The sequence below is a fragment of the Peromyscus californicus genome, unplaced genomic scaffold, assembly GCF_007827085.1.
Source record: "Peromyscus californicus insignis strain IS unplaced genomic scaffold, ASM782708v3 Scaffold_19__1_contigs__length_69161282, whole genome shotgun sequence".
In the NCBI taxonomy this organism is placed as follows: domain Eukaryota; kingdom Metazoa; phylum Chordata; class Mammalia; order Rodentia; family Cricetidae; genus Peromyscus; species Peromyscus californicus.
In genome coordinates this window covers 9,975,400-9,998,396 of record NW_026294491.1, presented here as the reverse complement: position 1 = coordinate 9,998,396, position 22,997 = coordinate 9,975,400, and the positions used below count along the sequence as shown (strand labels likewise).

Genomic DNA, 22,997 nt, shown 5'->3' with positions numbered 1-22,997 from the left:
CACCACGGAGTCAAAAGCAACTGCAGGGATAACACCAAACCACAGAGAAGACAATCACTTAAAAGGAAAGTAAGCGACCCTCGGTTACTGTAATAAGGAACTGGGAAGGCTCTTGCGCCCCACTCAGTTATATGGAGTCACTTGTTGTATTCAAGAAGAGAGGCTTGACATCCAGGTAACAGTGAGCAAAACCGGTACTGTGTGCACTCATCTTCACAGCAGCCATTTGGATCTCATCAGATAGTACAAACCAGTGCGAAATCTCCCCGACCATAGCTGGTGTATCTTAGGCCTTTCTTAGGCCTTGTGTGATTTTTGACTCTAGCACTTTAACAAGGCACACAGAATGAGAGCTATGGTGGCACTGGTGTGGTTAGCACATGTTAATTAACACTGAGTCATCCCATAGTCTCCAGATAGAATATATGTCCCTCTGTACATACCATTTTCTTCTTTTTTTGCCTTCCAATTTCTTCTATCTTTAGGATTAGTTAAGAGGAACATTAAAACAGTAGTCTGATTCATGAAAATCAAAAAAACCTGCTGCAGAATGTAGTAATCTAGTGAGCCAGAAGTAGCTTCCCTGATAATCACACAGGCTGGGTGTAAATTAAAAAACACTTTAAGCCAGGTGTGCTGGTACACGCCTGTAATCCCAGCACGTGGGAGGCAGAAGCAAGCAGATCTCTGTGAATTTGAGGCCAGCTTGGTCTACAGAGCAAGTTCCAGGGCAGCCAGGACTACACAGAGAAAACCTGTCTAAAAAAAAAAACAAAAACAAAACAAAAGAATAAAGTGGGGGGAGAGTTTATTGAGTTATAAACTCAGAGTCAGTTATTCATTGGATATTTACATAAAACCAACATGTGAGAAAATGTAACATTCTTCAATATAATATTTGAAAAAATGTTTAAATTTGGGGTGTGTGTGTGTGCCTGGTGCCCTTAGGAGTCAAAGGGAGATATTAAATACCCTGGGTCTGGATGGTTGTGAGCCACCCATACAGGTGCTGGGAACAGCACTGGGTCCTCTGTAATCACAGCGCCATTTCTCTAGCCCCTCTCCAATGTAATATTAACATACCTCAGAAGTATTTGCTAATAAGAAAACCAGAGAAACACCCCCCTTATCTGACTCATATTTATTGGATTCCACTAAGCACAGGATGTCCTCGGTGCTCAAGAAACAACAGGAGACAAAAACACATGGCTACTTTCCTGAAACCTATGTTCAAACAAGGACAAGAAGGATGCACAGGGAACATCAGACAAATGACACAGCATGCCCTGTGTCATAGCATGACACAGAGATGCCTGGAGTGATCAGCATGGGGTAAAGCTTCTCAACTCTGGTAAGACAGTAGGAAAAGGAACCTCAGGCTGGTGAGGGAGTTGGCCATGAGCATCAAGCATGCATATTCTGCAGGCAGTGCCCAGGGGCAACCAGGCACCAGCCTAACTGCCAAGCAGCTAACCAGAGATGAAGGAAGGGGTCCATGGGCTCAGCATGGGGACTTCCTAGGCAAAGTGGCAGCCACTCAATAGAGGGGACTGACATGGGACTGTCACCAAGAGTTTTCATCTGGTTCTGACCTTGTTTTAAGAATGCTAGAGGCTGAGAGGGAGCAGTCAGGGGTAAGGCTTAATGCAGGGATGTAAGTCACGACTCAGGGACAGCAGTTTAAGATGCAGGAAGCAAGCATCCCATGATGTTCAAAAGGACAGCCAAGGGCTTCCTGGATAGGAGTGTGGGATCCAAGAGAAGTGCAAAGGAGAATAGAGAGGGAGACCACAGGGCAAAGGAGTAGGATCTGGGTGTCTGTAGACCCACAGGAGGACACAGCTAGGCAGGGTCTCAGTCTGGAAATCAAGAGGAAAGTCAACACTGGCGATAAGGGGTTGGAATTCACCTACCAAGGTGCACTGGATTACAAGCACAGACTGGCCTATATGAGCAAGGGCCAGGCAGGGCCTGAAGAAGCACTGTGGGAGGCTAGATGCGAGGAAGGATGAAGAAGTGAGGTAGAGGTAGAGCAGGGAGTTCCTCAAGGAACTGTGTGTGCCTTAATGGCCCCCACCCACACTATCAGTCCCTATACATGTACCAGCTCATTTAAATATCACCAAATTTCAGTAAGGAGACTTTGGAATGGCTGTAGAAGAGAAACCAGACATCCATCAATTGCTTTGCAGCCATTCATGCCATGCTTGTTTAAGGAGTTGTACAGTCTACAGTCTATAGCGGTGATTGCATCACCATGGTTACAGCACATGCGAGAGCTAGTACTCCAACCAAAGGCTCCTCCGCTTCCAACGGGCCAGGCTCACACACAAGTGCTCACTGATTTACTTCCTTGAATCTTCATCAGTCAATCACAGAAGGCAGCCCCAGGACAAATCCTGGGCTTACCTGGGAGTGCTCAGTACTGGCAGGTATGCCTCAGCTTCAGTGGTTCTCAAGCTGTCAGGGCCGACGCCGCACTAGCTGAGGGGCCTGGCAGATGTAGGCCCAGCAGCTGCTGAGGCCCTGCACTAGCTGAGGTGCAGTCACAAGCAGCGTGCCAACCTTGGGACTCAGGCTCTATATGTAACAACACTGTCTACATACAGCGAAAACACACTTGCTCTGAGTTTACCCTTCAATACACCACAGTTCCTGAAACAAGCAGCAGCAACAACACACACGCCCTTCTTTAGGGTAGCAAGTTTATACTTTTCATGGTGAAATAGAGGGAGTGTAACTCAGTCTACTTGCTATGCCCCTGGCATTGACTTAACAGCTTTGCTCAGCACACGGCTCTCTCAGCAGTGATCCTACAGCACCACCTGCTGTCCAGAAGAGACCACTCACGAGAGAGCAGCTCTGAGGCTGGGGCAGATGACACCAAGTGGGTGCCGTTTGGAGCTGACATTTGGACCTGGTCTGGGCGCTACACATGCTGGATATTATGGACATTTCCTTCAGACAGGGTATGCTGAGGCCAGGATGAACCAAGATATCTATTAGGACAGAGGTTGACTGCAGAGGACAAGAGAAAGGTGTCTCTCCCTTGGTGGCAGTGTGAGAGAAACTGCACATTTTTTTTTTTTTTTTTGGAATGTTCAAAAATCTTTCTAAATCTCCTTAGACTTGTGTCCTACCAGGGGCACTTACACAGCCCCTGCCCTGCCCCATGTTGTCTGGCTTCTGGGCTGCCTGGTGCCCTTTTTACCTCATGCTGCTCCTACCTAGGAGTCCACCTCCTGCAACCTGTCTGTTAAGTACCTACTCAGACTCCAGCACCACTTCATGCTGCTGGCAAAGCCTTGCCAACTCTGTCCTACAGCTCACATCTCTGCTTAAGATCACCAGAAGGCACGCACACTTGAGAGTCTCTACTCTGCTCTGCACCTGGCCCTGACTTTGTCCTTGGTACAGTCACTCTTTCTCCATGTGGTCAACGGGCCTTGACCATCACTGGCCACAAAAGCCTGACAACTCTACGGAGTCACAGAAAGACCACATCAAGTTTGCTTCAGGCTGGACACCAAGGAAGGGGGTGCAATGGTCACAGTGGGCATCTCCCTGGCCATGGCTGTTGTGGGTGAAAGAGTCATCCAGGGCCTTCAGTATTCCAAGTTTTGCCGGTTGTTTCTCAGGAGAAAGTTTCCCAAGTTTTGCCAGCTGTTTCTCAGGAGAAAGTTTTTCAGTGTCATACAGCAATGTGGTAAAGATACACTGATGATCTCCCCCTGCCCGTGGACTCCGCTGGAACCAATCAGTACGTTCAAACTCTCCTAAATCTGTAGACCCCTTCACATTCCAGCCCCAAGGACACTGCAGCTATTTAGTGAAGAGGAAATGACAGCCAGCTTCCAAAAGCCAGCTACTGCCAAACTACACTAGAAGCTGAATCTCGACATCCTCACTACACTTCCATGGACAATCTTGAAAGCTTAAGAGCCCTAACGGACAGACTGTGAATCCAACCACTTAGAAACTTAGTGTTCTTTAAAAACAAATTGTACTCAGACAACTTAAAAACTTTTAAAATGAAAATAATCTCAGATCACTGACTCAATCATTCTACAACCCAGTCACAGATAAGGCTGCACCCCCTTCCTCTTCAGCACAGAGTAGCCTTGCCACCTGTCAAAAGGTCCCAAGGACAGAATCCAGGGTGACCTGTGCCCTACATGCCTCCTCCTAGGTGGCATTGGCTCCCAATCAGAGGCCACACCATGGTCGTATCCCTCCTTGTAGAGCAGCAGTCTGTGGTGGCCCAGGGCTCTCTGTTCCCAGGTAGGCCCCATGGTCCTACCTAACTCTCCCTGCAATTAGGCCCATCCACAGAGCAGGCACACTTGATGGTAAATGAATGAATGGACACAGACTGTAGAAAGGGAACTTTTAGAACTGTGACTCCTAGAGTGACAACTACCAAAAGCCAACGGTGTACTCAAAAGTAGCAACTCTATATTTCTTCCCTGAATCCAGGGAGTGTGCCATTTTCTCAGCTCAGGCCCTCTAAAGAAAGAGCATTTAGCCGGGCGGTGGTGGCGCACGCCTTTAATCCCAGCACTCGGGAGGCAGAGCCAGGCGGATCTCTGTGAGTTCGAGGCCAGCCTGGGCTACCAAGTGAGTCCCAGGAAAGGCGCAAAGCTACACAGAGAAACCCTGTCTCGAAAAACCAAAAAAAAAAAAAAAAAAAAAAAAAAAGAAAGAGCATTTAGGACAACACATTTCCAACAGAGGGTCCCTGTGCATTTTTGAGATCACAGTCATAGACTACAGAGTCTGTCTATGTATCACCAGGGGATATAGCATGATAAAAAGCAGAGCCTGGCAACAGGGACCACAGCAGCATTTCCATAGAGAAGGTGGCAAGGCTGTTCACCAGCCCATCTGTAGGCAGGTCAAGGAGGTTAGCCTCAGCTCCTTTTCAACACGGGGTGGGAGGACTGCACCCCTCCTGGCTCCAGCCCTATATAAAAGGGCCTCTGTGGAACTTGCCATGGGTCGGCAACTGCCCTTGCTATATGATTCCATGCTATAACGGGGTTTGGAGAGGAGTTGTGGGTACCTGGATCCTTAGGGTAGTGTTCAGCTTCGTTCTTACTCTATCACTGAGTACTATGTGACAGCATGGGGCAGCAGTTTCCATTTGGTCACCATGAAGGCCTACAGAGCTCTTAGGCCCCCCGGGGTCATGCCACACCTGCCACTGGCTTCCATCAGACCTATTTCATTTTCCAGTGTGTCTAATAAACTCTGAGCTGTAGCCAACAACTCATTAGGTCCAGAAGGCCTTTCTGTTCCCCGTCTTCCTTTCCTGGAGCCCCCCACTGTCTGGTGGCTGCAGTGAGCCTGCCTCTTCCAGTCTTTCTCGTTAGGAACTACCTGCTCCAGGTTAGTCAGTGTGCTCTTTCCTCTGATATCCCAGGGTTCCCAGAATGACCTATTCTTTTCTCTGACTGCAGTGGCTGTTATTTTTATTCAGTTCCTGAGTCTTGTGAGATGACCTGCCGCTGTCTCTGCCTGGAATGGGTGGTGCCCCATGGTACTCATAGTCCCACAGTGGGTCCCAGGAGCAACAGGCACAGGTCCAGGTTTTTGCTTGGGTGGCTGGTGGGCACAGGAAGTCTAAGGAGATAGTATTGTCCCATCATGGGAAGCCTGGTAAGGATATATGGCTTGTGTTTGCTCCTAGTTATGGACAGAATGGCAAATAGGTGACTTTAAAACTCTGGGATGGCCGGGCGGTGGTGGCGCACGCCTTTAATCCCAGCACTCGGGAGGCAGAGCCAGGCGGATCTCTGTGAGTTCGAGGCCAGCCTGGTCTCCAAAGCGAGTTCCAGGAAAGGCGCAAAGCTACACAGAGAAACCCTGTCTCGAAAAAGAAAAAAAAACAAAAAACTCTGGGATGACAGGGACTTCTGGGAAACCAAGCTATCCTAGCTCCCTGTAAAGCAGCAGTGCAGACAACAATGAATTTTCTGTCCTTCACAGCAATTCCAATCTGCTGTGGTACATGAAGGCCTCCTGCAAACGAGGGCGAATTAATAAGGCTGGAAGAAAATGCACTATTCTCTTGTGGAACTCTCAAAACCAAGTTTATTCCTGTGCCCCTGAAGGATGGTTTCTTCCCACTAGTAAGCAACTAACCAGCTCTTGAGCAGCCAGTGCGGCCCTCTCAGCCAGTGCGGCCCCTCTCACTGTCTACATGAAGTATGTCAGTTCCAATGGCTGAGGGTTCTGTCCCCAGAACAGTGCCATGCCTATCTGAGAAGGGTACCTGTTATGAAGTAGATGTGGTAAGCAAGAGGATTATTTTAGTCAAAAGCTTACATATTTACATATTACATTTCTTCAAACCTGATGAAAAAAAAACAACACACCAAACTGCTGCCAAAATTAGCTCCCATCACCTGAATTAAAAGCAATCTACAACTTCTACACTGCTGCTAGCATTTAGTCACAAAGAACCAGTAGGAGGAGACACACTCCACAATGCTGATACGGTATTATTCCAGCCTTTCGCTTTGCTTTCTCAGCACATGCTTTACCTAGCTCCTTGTGACCTGATTTTCTCGTATCTCTTTAAGAACAATTTATTTGTGCAAGGGATATAAATAACTCATTCCTCTAGAGCATGCTTACATTATATAGGAATCTTGCTGTTTCACATACATGACAGAATTAATGCAATGCTTTAATTGTGCAGCATGTTAAAAATAGGTGGTCATTAGTTGAGCTCAAAGTAGCAGCATGAACGTTTAGATCTTTTCAGATCCACTTCAGCTCTGGAATGCTCAGTGTCTCTCAGAAAACTCTGGTTACAGAGAAACTGACTTCCCATTGCTAATGGAGCTAAAAGATGGATCATCAGCAAAAATAAAACTCTACCCCCTGGCGCATCAATGGTGAAGGAAACTGTGATTTTGTTCTTCCTACCTCCTGCCTGCCCATGCCCCCCCAAGACACAAATCAACATCAAATGTAAAAAAAAAAAAACCCAAAAAACAAAAAACAAAAAACAGGGTTTCCTTTAAAGTTCTCAGTTTCTTTCTAGAACATTTGTAGGCACAGAAATGGGACATTTCTTTGCACAAATTCAAAACCCAGTGGTCAGAAGCAAGCCCACTGCTGTTCCCCAAACACGCTGATCTCCAGGGGTTGCAAGCTGTTCTGCTTTGTTCACATGTACACCCTCGGAAACTTCACCTACCCCCTTGACCCGAACGGCTACCCAAGGCTCTCCGTTGGCAGTGCAGGAGTGCTCAGCGGATGGCCCACGCTGGAGCTGCCACACAGGTGCAGAGTCTCAGGGGTGTTCCTCAACACCAGCCTGTAAGTGAGGAAGCAGTGAAGCCACCAACACGCTGGGGCTACAGGCACAGAGCACCCTCTGTCAACCATAGTCCTCCCATCTTCCCTTACCTCCACACCAAGAAGAAAGTTTTAGCCTTCACATTCTAGAATGTGGCCATGGTCAAATTACTCTTCATACTCGTATTTTGAGGGCTTCGGCACCCCCAACAGAAACATGCTAACTTAACTGACAATCAAAAACTAAACACCAAAAGAATTCAAGAGAACAGTAAGGAATGGTAAAAGGCCTTCATAAGACCTTGCCTAGTGCCAGGCACAAAGCACTGACTCTATCAACAGTGATGAAGTCAGAGTCAGCCCCAAGGACAGCTGAAGGGACATGAGGTCCAAAGATGACTGTGGCCACAGAAAGACCAGAGTGAACTCAGGGTAGCAATCTGTGCCGGGAATTATTCAGTGAAATGCATTTCAAAGTCAAGCCAAAGGACTTAATTAAACTTTGTTTCTTTCTTTCTTTCTTTCTTTCTTTTTTTTTTTTTTTTTAAGACAGGGCTCTGCTATGTATCCCAGGCTGACCTTGAACTCTTAATCTTCCTGCCTCAGCCTCCTGAGGGCTTGGAATTCAGGCCTCTGCCACCACACCTGGCACAAAAGTCATCTTCTGTCAGATTTTATGAGATTTTAAAAGGGTTTTACTTACCTTGAAATTTGTTTAGTTTTTATTTTGGCTCAAATCCTGAGACAAAACTCCTTCAGGACAAGCCAAGTGGGATCACAGCTCGGCGGCACTAGAACAGCAAGTGTGATGCTGCACTGGGCTGGTGTGTTCCTTTAGCCACACCTGGAGTCCTCCATGTCCAGCTTAACAAACTTCAATCTGAAATAAAAGATTCAATTACTCGGTACTTATTTAATTCAAGGCTAAAGGCTTTTCCCCAGTTTAGAAATGAACTCTAACCATATTCTTGTTTGTAGACTGGCCTTGAACTTGAGATCTTGCATCCACCTCCCCAGAGCTGAGATTGCTTACAGGCATGTGGCATTGACTCGATACTCTGAATTTTAAAGGTCTTCTTCCTACATGCAAGCTTATGGCATTTGAAATAAATTCTTGTGAATTTTTAAAGGGGATCCACAGTCACCAGTCAGGCCTTGATTCACTTGCCCACCACAACTCAGTGCACGTGTTACACCCACACGTAAATCTTGCTGGCCCAACAGAATACCCTAACAGAACACCAGGGTGAGAAAGGAAGGAGGTCTCAGGCAAAACCTGTTCTCTTTAAAATAAAATGCATACATCCATTATGCATGCAAATACATGTGTGTGAGAGCAGAGACACAGGAATGCATGTGCCCAGCCCTCACCTCTGCCCTGGTGGCCACCCTGCTTCTGCAGACTGACTATGAAACAGTATCTGTAGCCCATTTCTCCTCAGTGTGTTCAACTAGTAAACTGTTAAGGGTCCTTTACCACATAACAGACTCAGGACCTTCCCCTACAGAGCTCCTCCTAGACATCTGGGGAGCTATTTTGGAGGTGACTAGGCTTTTAAGTAGATCCTCCCTGGGAGCAAAAATGAAGTGTGTGTTGTGCAATACAGTTCCTAACTCTCCCAAGGGCTGCCCGCCACCAGGGCACTGCTGTAGGTCCCCTGAGGGGGGAAGGGAGGGAAAGACTGCCTACAAGTCTCCCTGCTGTGTCTCCCACTGCCCCACACTCATACCTCCAAAGTCAACAGCTTCCTCACAGATGCTTTACTGACCCCAAACTGGGGGTCACAGAGCCATCCAACCCAGCACAGAGGCATCTGGGCTACGTGCCCAGAACTGCTCCTTCTTCACCTCACCATGCCTGGGCACAAGATCCCAGTCATGATGACCATAAACACGGTGCTTTATGTGCCATATATTTTCAGATACATTGTCAGGCACCAAGTGCTAGTAAAATAGAATTATTACTTCAAATCATGGCAACACTAAACATATAATTTCACCTTCAAAACTTTTAAAAGTTAAGTAAAATTAACAAATCCCCAGAAAATTACAGACTTACAAAGACTTCAGAAGAAACAGACTACCTGACTAAACTATATATGTGAAAGCATCAGAAAACAACAAACTCTTCATTCCTAGACGACTACTCCAGAAAGTTTAACATATCTGTCAAGATAACGAAAAGGGAGAGGACTAGTCAGTCCCATGCAAACAGATGTACAAGCTCTAAATAAGAGGTAAGCAAATCCAACAAGGTGGGTTAAGGTGTGGCTGCACAGATGTGAGTCTGTGTAAAAGTCAGTTATAGTGATCTACCAAGTTAACCGCATAGGAGAAACACGACAGAGACAGGATGACGTCACCGCCTAGTTTCCTCCCAGGCAAGCCAATCCATGAGCTCACAGGTGCATGGTTACATGGAAAACTGAGGATAAAAGCCAAGACAGAACTTCAAAGTGTAGTGTAGAAGGAATCTACCAGTGTGTGAGGGAGGGAGGGGGCCATCAAAAAGCAACATGGAGCAGACTGAGTGCCAATGTCTAGTTTAAGCTGGTGATGGGTACGTGGGCATGCAGCCAGCTAAAATTACTCTTTTATACTAGTTCCTCAGTACAGAAAACATAATAAACAAGTTTAGAAAAATGTCTCCAACAACAACTGGTTTACAGAGCATTACCTGCAGCTGCTACAGGGCTAGCTAATGGCCACTTGTTGGATACTGCCACCAGATGACCACCTATAGCACAGAAAAGAATAGAGGAGACCCCATGTGCAGGTCAGGGAGGAGGGATGCGAGCCAGCATGAAGGCAGCTGGAGACTCCATATTCCTCAGAAGGGAGAAGAGACACTGAGGAGGGAGACAGGGACTGGGGTGCAGACAAGCGCACACACACGCAGTAGGCAGAGTTGTGACTCTTAGGCCTGTACAGGTACATGTGTGACTGAGAACAGGCAACCCTCAGGGTGGAGGAAGACACAGATGCACTGACTGACACTCCCAGGAACCAGTACCCTCCACTTCTGGAGCTCCTCTTGGTGGCTCTTTGAAGTCTCAGAAGGCCTTTTTCTGTCAAGTAGCTCCAGACTCACCAAGCTGGAAGGTGACTTACACACTGATGCCAGGGGAGGCTGATACCAACAGCAATACAGTACAAATTGTATTAGCATGAATTTATCACTCTAGCACTTGATAGATTTGCTATGCCAGTAATAATCATATTGATTAAATGAAACAATTACATTTCCTCTTAAAGTGATATTTATCATTATAATTTAATCAGACTATGGAAGTAAGGACTTTGCTCTGCCAAACACTAAATACTCTCATTTTCTACCTTGCAAAGCCATGAAACCAACACCATTACATGAGCGTGGGGCTAAACAGCGAGCTCACTGGCAGAGCCACTGTGTTTCCAGATAGCTGTTACCCCAGGACTCTATAGGCATAACAAGCTCAGCTGATAAGCAACAAAGACAGAATCACCAGACCCCAGAAGGACACCGTGACCAAGAAGCAACCTCCCTACTATATGAGAACAGCTTCATGTGGAATGCTAACATGGTCCTGAGAACTGGCAGCCATCAGAGGAGGACTGAAGGTCCACAGGTCCAGAGAAGAAGGATTGTCATCCAGGGAGACAGAGAAGGGACACAGATGCTACCTCAGCTGACATGGGACTGTCTGGGTGCTATAAGAGAAGGCCCTCAAGCAGGTATAGGAGAGAGAGATCCTGTTTGTTTTCAGGAAGATCCCCAGCCCAGTCAGCAACAAGAACTGTGCCTGAAGGGTGTGAGCTGGAAGCTGGAAGTGCTAGCTGGAAGTACCAGGAGACTCTGTCAGAGGAATCAGTGACCAGCACCCAGCAGAAAAGGAAGCCAAGAGTTGGCAACCACTCCTGGGATCGTGGTTCAAAAGGAATAGGTGGGATTTTCAATAAGCAATGTGAGAAAATCAAAAGGAAAGAGAAATTTTAGAAGCTTCATAGATTGCTTTAAAGTAGGAGGCCAGTGAACTACAGTCCATGGCCATTTGCATCTCAGTAAGGACAGCACACCTCACCCAGCATACAGCCCAGGACAAGGGCCCTGCTAGTTCATACACATGGTCAAACCTAAGAATGACAATCCTTTATGGAGGGACACTAGCAGCTGAGCTCACTATTCCACCAAAGGATGTTCTGAAACAGGACAAAACTACATTCTGTTCTAAGATTTCGTGCCAGTTTGGGTTTAATTTAACCTTTTTTTTTTTTCTCTGACACAGACTTAAGTTTTAATTGGAGTATAAGTTTGTATCACAGTCAAGAAATCTGATTCATCTCAGTTCTGAAGACCCAATTAAGCCAGCATCCTTTGAATGACACTGGCATGGCCACTCAGACTCCCAGCATCGGCTGGTTTTTCCTTGATTCTCTATATTTTACTGAACATACCAGAAGAAAAGTATTTTGTCATTTGCTTTACTGACTACAGTAAACAAATTTTATGTTCTTAGCATAAGTAGTGACCTATTTTCCTTATAACATCCTGAGAACAGACTATGAAAATAAAAGGGCTCACAGCGTATACAAAGCTCCACCTACACAAGTCTCCTGGGAAATGCAGGGGTACTACATGGCCCACAAAGCCTGGCTGCCTAGCAGGGACAAACAAGGGTCAGCAAAGGCTAGGGCAGATCTGGAGGTATCACCATCTTCCCTGGGTCTCAGGATCTCAATCGTGATAATACTGTTCACTTTCAAATATGTGTAGGGTTTCTTTTGTCAATTCTGCCTCCATGACATTTTTTAACAACACCCCCACCCACCCAAACCCCCATAGACAGGATCTCATACAGCCCACACTGGCCTCAAATTTAGTATGCATCCACAAATGACTTTAAATTTCTGATCCTTTTGCCTCCACATTTTGAGAACTGAGATTACAGGTGTGTGCATCAAGCCTGGTTTATGTGGTACTGGGAGTCAATCACAGAGCTTCATACATGTTGGGTGCTTAAGCACTCTATCAATTGAACTACAGGCCCAGTCCTCACCTTGTATTTCTTAAGTGAATTAGTGAGCATTTTTGGAAATACTTTTATGACCTGAGAGAAAATACTATTTCAAGCTTCCAGCAATCTAATGTTCCATGTGAAATTAAAGCCTGTTGCAAATATTAAAAAGGGCTCATTAAACAAATGGGGTTTCCCCCTATCTGACTGTTTTATGATCAATTCGAGAGGAATCTAATGATCCTAATACCATGAATGAGCTCTGTATTTCCTGAGCTGGAGCCAGAGGAAAGAAAGACATGGAAAGAGATAAACAGAAAAACACACGAAGACAGAGCCCAAGAAGCAAGGAGCAAGCCAGCAAGCCAGCGTGGGTGCTGGCCACACGCTGAGGCACGGAGTGGAGGTGGTGAGTGAGACACACTGGCTGACAACTTTCTCCTCAGGTCCACCCTCTTGGGAGAACTGTCCACCCCTGGGCCAGATATATCCAAGCACACTAAAGGCGCGGGGGCTCAGGCTCCATGAGGAGGGCCTCTGTCACGGTCAGGTGCTCACATCCTGGCAGACTTGGTTTGTTTGGGCCCTGGGAAGGAATAAATATCATCTTACTGGGTGGGCCTTGAGGACTTTCTACATTATTAATGAAGGGCTACTGGGGCTGAGGTTTTCTTTGTCACTAAAAGGGATGATCAGCTACATCATATTCACTGTAGTTTTTTTCTTGCTTTTAGGGAATTATTTTTATAACTTGAGAGGGAAGGTACTTTCCCCCAGTTACAGCTGACAAAGCAGTGAAGGCAAGAGACTGAAGTCAGGGTGGAGCATATGCAGACACACCGAGTAACAGATTCCCACTGCACCAACAGGACGTCACACACCCTCCTGATGCCGTGTTAGCACGAGTGACCCCAGGCCCCCAGATGACACACTGCATCTGAATGTGTCTGTGAGGGTTTTCACAGATGTTGGCATGTGGACGTCAGTAGACCGTTCTCTATGTGCCAACCATCACCTGACTCACTGGAAGTCTGGGTAGAACCAAAGCAGAGGTAAGAGGACTCTGCCTCTTCTACCTCCCTGCCTGGTTGACCAGGTCATCTCTGGGCCTAGAGCTAGGATTCACAACACTGCTCCCCAATCTCAGTCTTCCCACCTCAGACTGAATTACACCACGGCTTTCTCAGGGATTCAGTTCACAGAGACAGGCTAGGGGATTCCCAGCCTCCCTGACTACACCTATCAATCTCTCTCTTTGGCTTGTTCACTTTCTGTTGCATGACACAGAAGGATGAAGAAAATTAAAAACAGAAGCAAGGATACACCCCACTAGCTCTATTTCTCCAGACAACACTGAGTGATATACCAGCAGATACAACTTTGTTGAATGGACCTGTCAACTCACTCCAAGGAAACTTGGAATGGATTGGGGTTTTTTTTTTTGTTTGTTTGTTTTTTGTTTTGTTTTTTCGAGACAGGGTTTCTCTGGGTAGTTTTGGTGCCTATCCTGGATCTCACTCTGTAGACAAGGCTGGCCTTGAACTCACAGAGATCCGCCTGGCTCTGCCTCCCAAGTGCTGGGATTAAAGGCGTGCGCCACCACCACTTGGAATGGATTGTTTAAAAGAACAAATGAAGTCCAGAGAGATGGCAAACCTGAGTTTGATCCCTGCAGCCCACAGGAAGGTGGTTGGAGAGAAAGGACTCTCCAAAGTTGTCCTCTGACCTCCACATGTGTGCCACAGCACATGCACACACCTCCCATCATACACTGATGATAATGAGGAGGAGGAGGAGGAAGATACCATGGCTAAGAACTTCTATGAAGAAACTCAATAGACATACACAAGAAGGGGAGTGAAAAAGAATAATTAAACAAGTAGAATTGTAAATTCAACAAGTTTTCTATAACAGAAAGAATAAAACAAAATCTGAGACCTGTTTTTAGTCAAGTAGAGCAGGGAAAAAGGTGGTCAGAAATCCTGATGGTGGCCAGGAGGGCCAATAAACCAGTCTTGGGTAGGTGGGTAGCAAAACAAGCAATAAATTTAAGGTCCAGTAAATTTAATCTCTGAACGTAAGGACTGTAATAAGAACAGCCACCAGCTTTTCTACATACCTACAACTTCACGTCCATATAACCATCTCCACACACCCACCAACTTTACTTTTCCCTCCCACCAACTTCACCTCCACATACCCAAACATCACTTCATCTGCACACCAGCTTCATCTCCACACTCCCTCACCACATCTCCTCAAACCGCAACTTCACACCACAAACCACAACTTCACCTCCACACACCACAACTTCACCTCCACACACCACAACTTCACCTCCACAAACCACAACTTCACCTCCACAAACCGCAACTTCACCTCCACATACCACAACTTCACCTCCACATACCACAACTTCACCTCCACAAACCACAACTTCACCTCCACAAACCACAACTTCACCTCCACATACCAAAACATCACTTCATCTGCACACCAGCTTCATCTCCACACTCCCTCACCACATCTCCTCAAACCACAACTTCACACCACAAACCACAACTTCACCTCCACACACCACAACTTCACCTCCTCAAACCGCAACTTCACCTCCACACACCACAACTTCACCTCCTCAAACCGCAACTTCACCTCCACACACCACAACTTCACCTCCACAAACTACAACTTCACCTCTATACACCACAACTTCACCTCCACACACCACAACTTCACCTCCACACACTACAACTTCAACTCCACAAACTACAACTTCACCTCTATACACCACAACTTCACCTCCACAAACTACAACTTCACCTCTATACACCACAACTTCACCTCCACACACCACAACTTCACCTCCACACACTACAACTTCAACTCCACAAACTACAACTTCACCTCTATACACCACAACTTCACCTCCACACACCACAACTTCACCTCCACACACTACAACTTCAACTCCACAAACTACAACTTCACCTCTATACACCACAACTTCACCTCCACACACCACAACTTCACCTCCACACACTACAACTTCAACTCCACAAACTACAACTTCAACTCCACAAACTACAACTTCACCTCCACAAAACACAACTTCACCTCCACAAAACACAACTTCCTGCCTATATACTCACAACTTAACCTCCCAACACCCGAGGTTCCACCAACTTCTCTTAACAAGACTCAAGCCTACCAACTGATTCTCTTGACTAAAATCCTAAGAATGTGATCTTTTTATATAAGTAATGTTATACTTTTGAAGTATTTGGTAAATTAATATAAGAAATATCATTTTACATGTGCAACACTGTATCTAACATCTAAACATGGAGGTCAGCTGCCTACCCAGGAAAGCCCTATCATTCATTACATTACTACTGAAAGGAATTCTCATATCTACATCTTGCTCCTACAGGATGCACTGAAGTCTTTAATCACAGACCAGACAGGGCACAGAGGGCCAGAGAAAAGCTCACAGAAGGAGGCAGGTGAGGACTGTGTTTGCATGAGGCCAACCAAGCACTGAAACTGCCCTCCCACTAACCCAGCTCCAGAGTCCAACCCCAGCCAAGCACCAAAGAATTCTTGATTCCCTCCTCTATAAAACAGAGTAGCAGCAGCACTCCTCCAGGGTTGTTGAGGGAATGTGCTCATGTGAAGAACACCCCGTGATATGGAAGGGCAAACAGGGTACCGCAGCTGTGTCTACCTACACCACCTGTCAAAACCTGATTGAGTAAGTATACCAGAGACGAGACGTCAGGTCCAGGGTCAAAGTAAGCCAGGCTCAGCTACGCTGGGGCCTCCAACAAGCATCCCTGATGAAAGCAAAGCGGGTGAACCTAGTATACAAAATCACTCTAACCCCACAGATCAGAGGCCACAGACTATGTGACTAGATACCCAAGAAGATTCCGCTGTACCTACAGTGCCAAACTTCAGGAGTACACTGACACTTGGCAGAAGAAAAAGCACAACTTCTTTGGAAAAACTCATCATCACCGGGAACCACCAAGATTCACACAAGACACTGTCAAAGGAGAACAGACTGTACTAGGAAAATAGGTATGAGGAAGAACAGCAGCAACAAGACATTCAAGGCAGAGCCTCAGCAGACATAAAATAATGGTTCATAGAAACAGGTGAAAATATGAAAACAAAATAACCAATTGGACTTGAGGGAGGAAAAAAAAACCAACCTTCCAGAAATAAAAAATACAATGATTATAATTAAAAATTTGATGGACAGGTGTAGCTTGAGTTTTCCTGCCTGGCCCTCAGTCAGGACAAATCTCTCTCACCTGCCAGTCCCACAGACGCTCAGACCTGACCAAGTAAACACAGAGACTTATATTGGTTACAAACTGTATGGCCGTGGCAGGCTTCTTGCTAACTGTTCTTACAGCTTAAATTAATCCATTTCCATTAATCTATACCTTGCCACATGGCTCGTGGCTTACCAGCATCTTCACATGCTGCTTCTCATCATGGCAGCTGGCAGTGTCTCTCTGACTCAGCCTTCCACTTCCCAGCTTTATTCTCCTCTTTGTCCCGCCTATACTTCCTGCCTAGCCAATGGCCAATCAGTGTTTTATTTATTGACCAATCAACAACACACTTGACATACAGACCATCCCACAGCAGACAGGTTTTAACAATGTATCAGCCCTAAAGAGAAAAAAGTAAACAGAGGAGAACCGGAGGTATGATCTAGAATGCACTGTAGAAGTATACAGAAAACACAAGACACTGGGGGCCTAAGGTCTAACAGAATATGTGCCTACCATCTTAGTCAGCTTTTTGTTATGATAACAAATACCTGAGGCTCTGTTTTGGAGGCTCTAGTTCCTGACTGACTGGCCTGAAGCACTGATGAGGCATCATTATCACAGGAGTACATGGCAGAGCAAAACCACTCACCTCACAGCAAGGATGATAACAGAGGACAAGGGAAGAATGAGCCTTCTATAATCCCCTCCCCAGTGACCTAAGACATGGCTGTAAGGCCCCACTTCCTAAAGGTGCTATCACCTTCTCATAGCACTTTCCTTGGGACCAAAACTCCAGCACAGGATACCTGGGGGGCGGGGTGGTGGTGGTGAGCACTCTCAATTCAAATTCTAGAAGGCAGAGAAAACACAAGTAACTACAAACCTGGACCAGGAACAGAGAACTGAGACAAAGCAGTAAAAGCCATAAAGATGCATCGGGGATTGGGGAGTGTACAAGATTCTAAATATATGTAGCCAACACAATCTTTTCACGATGAGGACAAATAAAGGTGTTTCAGACAAACTGCTCTGGGGCAATTTGCCACCAAAGACAGTCTTAGGGGAGACACTGCAGAAGTAATGTGATCCTAGTGAGAATGCATAGTAGAGAAGACTGAAAAAGGAAGAAGCTATGTGTGGAGACACCAACAAATGGGGAAAAAAGTTTCACATAAGCCCTTCCAGCAAGTAAACAGGACCATGTCCCAGTCTTCCTGAGGCCAGTGTAACCCTGCTCCAGATACCACAAATCAGTAGCCAGTGTCTCTTATGAACATAAACACAAGAGTCACCAGAAATTTTAATCCAGCAATACATAGAAGACAGAACATCACAGCAGGCTGGATACATGCCCGCCAGGAACACACAGTTAGCTTTAACATTCAGAAATAAATTAAGGAGGTGTGTTAGCGTGATATTTCTACTCAAGTATTCATCAAGGGAGCCCTTAAAAATTCAAATTGGTGTTGACATAACTTTCTAACATACAATAAATCTGACAGTTTTCAAAAGGAAGGAAGAAAGAGGGAGGAAGGAAGGAGAAAAGCACAGGAGATAAATAACTAAGTTGATATAATAAAGACAATGCTTTTGTCAATAATAAAAATGAAGGCTAAGTATACACAAGCCTCCTCATATCCCTCCTCTGGGGGAGGACAACAAAGCTGAAAGGCACAGCAGAGTACCTGGGGGCTGTCCTAGGAGACATTAAGTCATTATAACAGAGCTGAGGGGAGGCAGGAGCGAGACATCTGACTTTGGTCCCTGGAAGACCTCAAGATAGTTCTGTTATTCTATTCTAGCAAGAGCAGGTATTCTTGGTTAAAAGGTAGTTCACCGGTGAGCTTCTGGAAGCTGTGAAAACTGTAGTCACAGAGTGGTGCACTTAACCCGGCTTAAAGAGTGGGAACACAGCTCAGTGACAGGGCATTCAGTGACAGTTCCAGCATTCACATGACTCTGAGTATCATCTCCAGTCTGTATGAGAAAGAAAGAAAATAAACTCCAAAGTTCCATACCACCAATGCTCAAGACCTGCACACTGACATGCAGTACAGTACAAAGTGAGTCCAAGGGCATTGAACATATCCCAAACCCAGGCTCCCTGTAGTGCAAACAATGAAACTTCATAGCCTCTCTCTTAACACAACTAAAGTTAGCCAAGGGTAACCTATGAAGTGACTTTACACAAGTCTAATTCATTACAAGAAGTATGGCTCTCATGTAAAGCTAGCTGTGAAGCTCATGCAAAGGATGTCTGCTTATCAAAACTAGGTTTAATTTATCTAGACATCCACTACTATAATTAGCTTTTGTTTTGTTTTCTGAGGCAGGGTTTCTCTGTATAACAGTGCTAGCTGACCTGGAACTCACTTTGTAGACCAGACTGGCCTTGAACTCACAGAGATCTGCCTGCCTCTGCCTCCCAAGTGCTTGGATTAAAGGCATGCACCACCACCACCCAGCTCTACCTAGCTTTTATAATCACAGACTTGCTTTTGTATAATCATTTCCATATTAGGTTTGCACAAGTTGTTTTACAGTGCCTTTGAACCATAATTATTCAATAATTTCTCCATCTGGAAGGCCACTTCCATCTTTTTTCTTATAAAACAGATATTTATAATTACTCCAACTTGCTAAGGTTGTGACATCTTATCTGCTGGGAATTGTGCTGACTAAGAAAGATGACAGGGAATTCTACTTGTGATGATTCAGACTAGTGTAACAAAACCACCCATCCATTTTCCAGTTTATGAAAAGTACTTATATAATGAAAAATGACGTGTAAAGGCACACCGTGTCTTACATACAAGCTACTGATTAGCTCACTGGAACTGGCTTCACCTAGTTTCTTCCTAATCCCTCAACAACACTGAGCTGTTTCCACTAGAGAGCAAGATCAACCCCTGTGGAAGGGGCTGAGGTATGGAACCCTGCATTCTCCAGGAGTGATCTAAAAGGCTTTTGATTCAAGTGTTGATGAAGTTTCCATTTCCTTCCCATTCAGTCCACCTGATGGTCACAATGTCAGAAAGCGTCCTTTATGGCATTAAGTGAACCATGGTAGGGCTGACAATTACACAAGGAACTTGATGAGGAATAAGAAAACTTGCCAAAGTCCTGAAAGCTCGGGCAAACAGAAGCAGGGTGACCACTGAGGGAAAGGAGTCTTCTCAATCAGTCAGACATGAGATGGATGCAGAAACCTTAAAAGTAGAAAGTCAAAGGATTCCCAAGGCAGATCTAACCATTGATACCAAGGTCTAAAAAAAAGAAGTCAGTTGGGTGACGGGGGTGAGAAGAAATCAAAACGTCAGTGTGCAGGGATGAGAAGAGATTCCCCTGCAATAGAACAAGCTTGATATCCAATTTCTCATCTGCCACATCAGACGCTGGAAATAACAGAGAGTACTAAGTTCAGAGGGAAAGTGATACAAACCCTGAATTCCAGACCCAGTCAGAGGATCAATCAACTGTTAGAACACAATAATTACATGTTTGAACACTGGGTAAGAACTCAAGAAGCCTGTCAGTCATGATTCCACAAAGCAGCAGATTAAGGAGGGGCTCCAGCAAAACAAAAATAGAACCCAAGGAACAGACATCATAAGATAGAGAAGCCATGGCAACAGAAGCTGCCAGAAGCAGCATGGAAACCTACAAGACAGAGTTTCCATGTGAACCTTCTTTGATTGGCAAGAGCTCTGTGCTTCAGAATTACACTTCATTCTATTTGGGTCTAAAACAAAACATATTTACGTTATAAGAATGCTGTAAATGTTGCTTCTCTTATAGTAAAATTTTTAGATTAAAAAAAATCTGTAGAAAAGGCACAGAGAGCCTAAATATAGATGAGAAGCAGCCTACAAGTGTTTCAGACTTTGTCAATATAAATCTAAAACCATAACTCATAACAATGGAGAGCTGGAGACTGACAACTGCCCACAGGATCCAACCACAGAAACACTAACCACAGTGACCATGAGGAAAACTTCAGAGAAAAAAGACAAACTACACTGTGTACCACTGGGGCATGATGAGGATGGAAGCAGGAAATTTTCTGTGTGTGAATGTATGTGGGGGTACATGCAAGAGGAGGTCAGGGGTCAACCTTGGCTGTTATTCCTCAGACACCATCAATTTTGGTTTTTTGAGACAGGGTCTCTCATTGACCTGGAACTCATTGATTAGGCTAAGCTGGCTAGACAGGGAGTCCCAGGGTATCTGCCTAGATCTACATCACACTGGCTTTTTGTTTGGGTTTTTGGTTTTTGTTTGTTTGTTTTGAGACAGAGTCTCTCTATGTCCTGGCTGTCCTGGAATTTGCTCTGTAGACCAGGATGGCCCCAAACTCAGAGGCAGCTTTCATGAGACATCACCCATGCTGGCGTGGGATTTTTTGATGTTGTAGTCATCCATGTTCCTATAAGCGACCCCAATAAGCTAACTGACACACCAGGCTAGACTTGAGTGGTTTCTTTGGTCTATCATTGACTTATTTGGGGTAAAAAAAAAAAAAAACAGACTCTCCCCCAAAAGTCATACAACAGATGTGGATTTTACTACTTGCTGGTATCACTTTGGGTTTTTAATCACTAAATAGAGACTCATTAGCAGAGAGGACTTGTTGAATAGCTTAGTGTGCAAACTGAGTACATGGCCACTGCAAGGTATGGTTAAGTGGAAGGTTTTTATTGAAGATATGAGGGAGAGAACAGCCAGAGGCATCTTGAAGAGTCCAGAACAGAGAGAGAAAGTAGTAGACTGAACATGGCCAGCAGACTGGGCGTCACCAGAAGAGGGGATGGGGAGAAAGAGAAGAAGACAAAGAGAGAAGAGGACCAGGAGAGAGGGGCAAAAGAGAGAGCGTAGCTGAAATAGCAGGGTTATAGGAACAATGAGAAGCTGGGGGGAGGGAAGCTTATGAGCTAGGGAAGTTTATGATAGGGAAAAAGGTGAGAAGATCTAGGTGCCTAACACACTGAGGGAGCCTGGGTCCCAGCATGTATACTAATAGTACCACAGATTGCCATTTGTCCCTTCTGACAGTGATAAGGGAATTGGAGCCTTTGTTAGAGGGGAAGGGGTACCAAAATTTGAAGAGTAGTTTCCTTTGGACCTGACACTTAGCACACTCTGTACAACACAGCACAGAATAATGTGCTCTCATCCTTAAAGGATGGGACATATTGTGAGCAATGAATGGTTGGGTGGTATCATCATGGTGCAAACTCTGCATCTACATCTAAGTCTAGATGGCAAAGCTCACCACACACTGAAGCTGCATGGTGTGTACATGTGGCAGTAGCTCCGAGAGCTGTGATGACCAAATGAGACTACATCAAGCACAAGAAGAAATGATGTAACCAAGAGACGCAGTAGAATGAGGCTGTTCTGGGCACAACATGGCATACTGCTTTCTAGTAAATTTTCTTTGTTTGGATGACAGAATACACTCTGAAATAGCAACAAGATATAATTAAACAAATACATAAACTAAAACCATAGTCAATGATGTCCAACTGTATGTGCTGTACTTTCAGGCAACAGCAGGAGAATAGGTCTGCAGACACCCATACCACCACACACTTGAGTAACAAGTACATTACAGCATTACTACAACTACAAGGCAATAGAGATTTTTCAGCTCTCATATAATCTTAGGTTCTGCAATCATACATATATAGTCAGCCTCTGACCAAGAAGTTGTTATGCCTGACTACATTTGAAATCAGAACTTTCCAAGAAGGATTTTTCACTGTACAAGAAAAAGGTAAAATGTAACAGTTCTATGAAGAAGAGGGAACTTTCTACAGAACACATCATGGTGTAAAGAGCAAATGGATGTGATGGGGAAAATATCTTAAAAGAAACCAGAAATGCAGGAAGTTTTCCCTAAAAGACTCTGTAGTGGAGGCAAAGGGAGACACCCTGTGGGGCAGAGCTACTCTAAGCACAGGTTGCAGGCCCTTCCCAGGCTGGCCAGATAGAGATCAAAGGTCTGGGGCAAAGTCAATCTCAGGAACAATCCTGACACAGTAATGCAGGAGACAGCACTCTGTGGGCTGTAAAGGGAAAGGGCCTATGGTGACAACTACAAGTTGTTTATACAGGCTAGCTGCAGTGACAGCAGGGGCTGGAGTTAAAAGGAAGATTGAGGGTTTAAAAGCAAATCATGAAACAGTAAGAAGAATAAGAGGCCATGCAGCTAGGTATAAGATAACCAGACTAGAGAGATTAGACACCGGGTGGGCTTAGAGCCAATGATGGCAAAAGAACAGCTGTAAGGCATTGCTATCCCTACTTACAGCCTTGATTCTAACGTAGCTAACTGTAGTAGACTGGACTGGAAGGAAGGATGTCTTCTAACATGAAGCTTCCACCTAGAGGACCACCCCAGATCACC

The 22,997-nt window shown here is 45.3% G+C and overlaps 1 protein-coding gene across 4 annotated transcripts in view; it reads right to left on the bottom strand.

Moving 5' to 3' along the window:
• Adarb1 (adenosine deaminase RNA specific B1) overlaps positions 1–22,997 on the bottom strand; it is a 129,698-nt gene that overhangs the window by 60,232 nt on the left and 46,469 nt on the right. For all 4 annotated transcript variants that reach the window (XM_052744585.1, XM_052744583.1, XM_052744586.1 and 1 more), the window contains exon 2: positions 8,012–8,188. The gene's annotated coding sequence lies outside the window, so the exon portion shown is untranslated. The remainder of the gene's footprint in view (positions 1–8,011; positions 8,189–22,997) is intronic.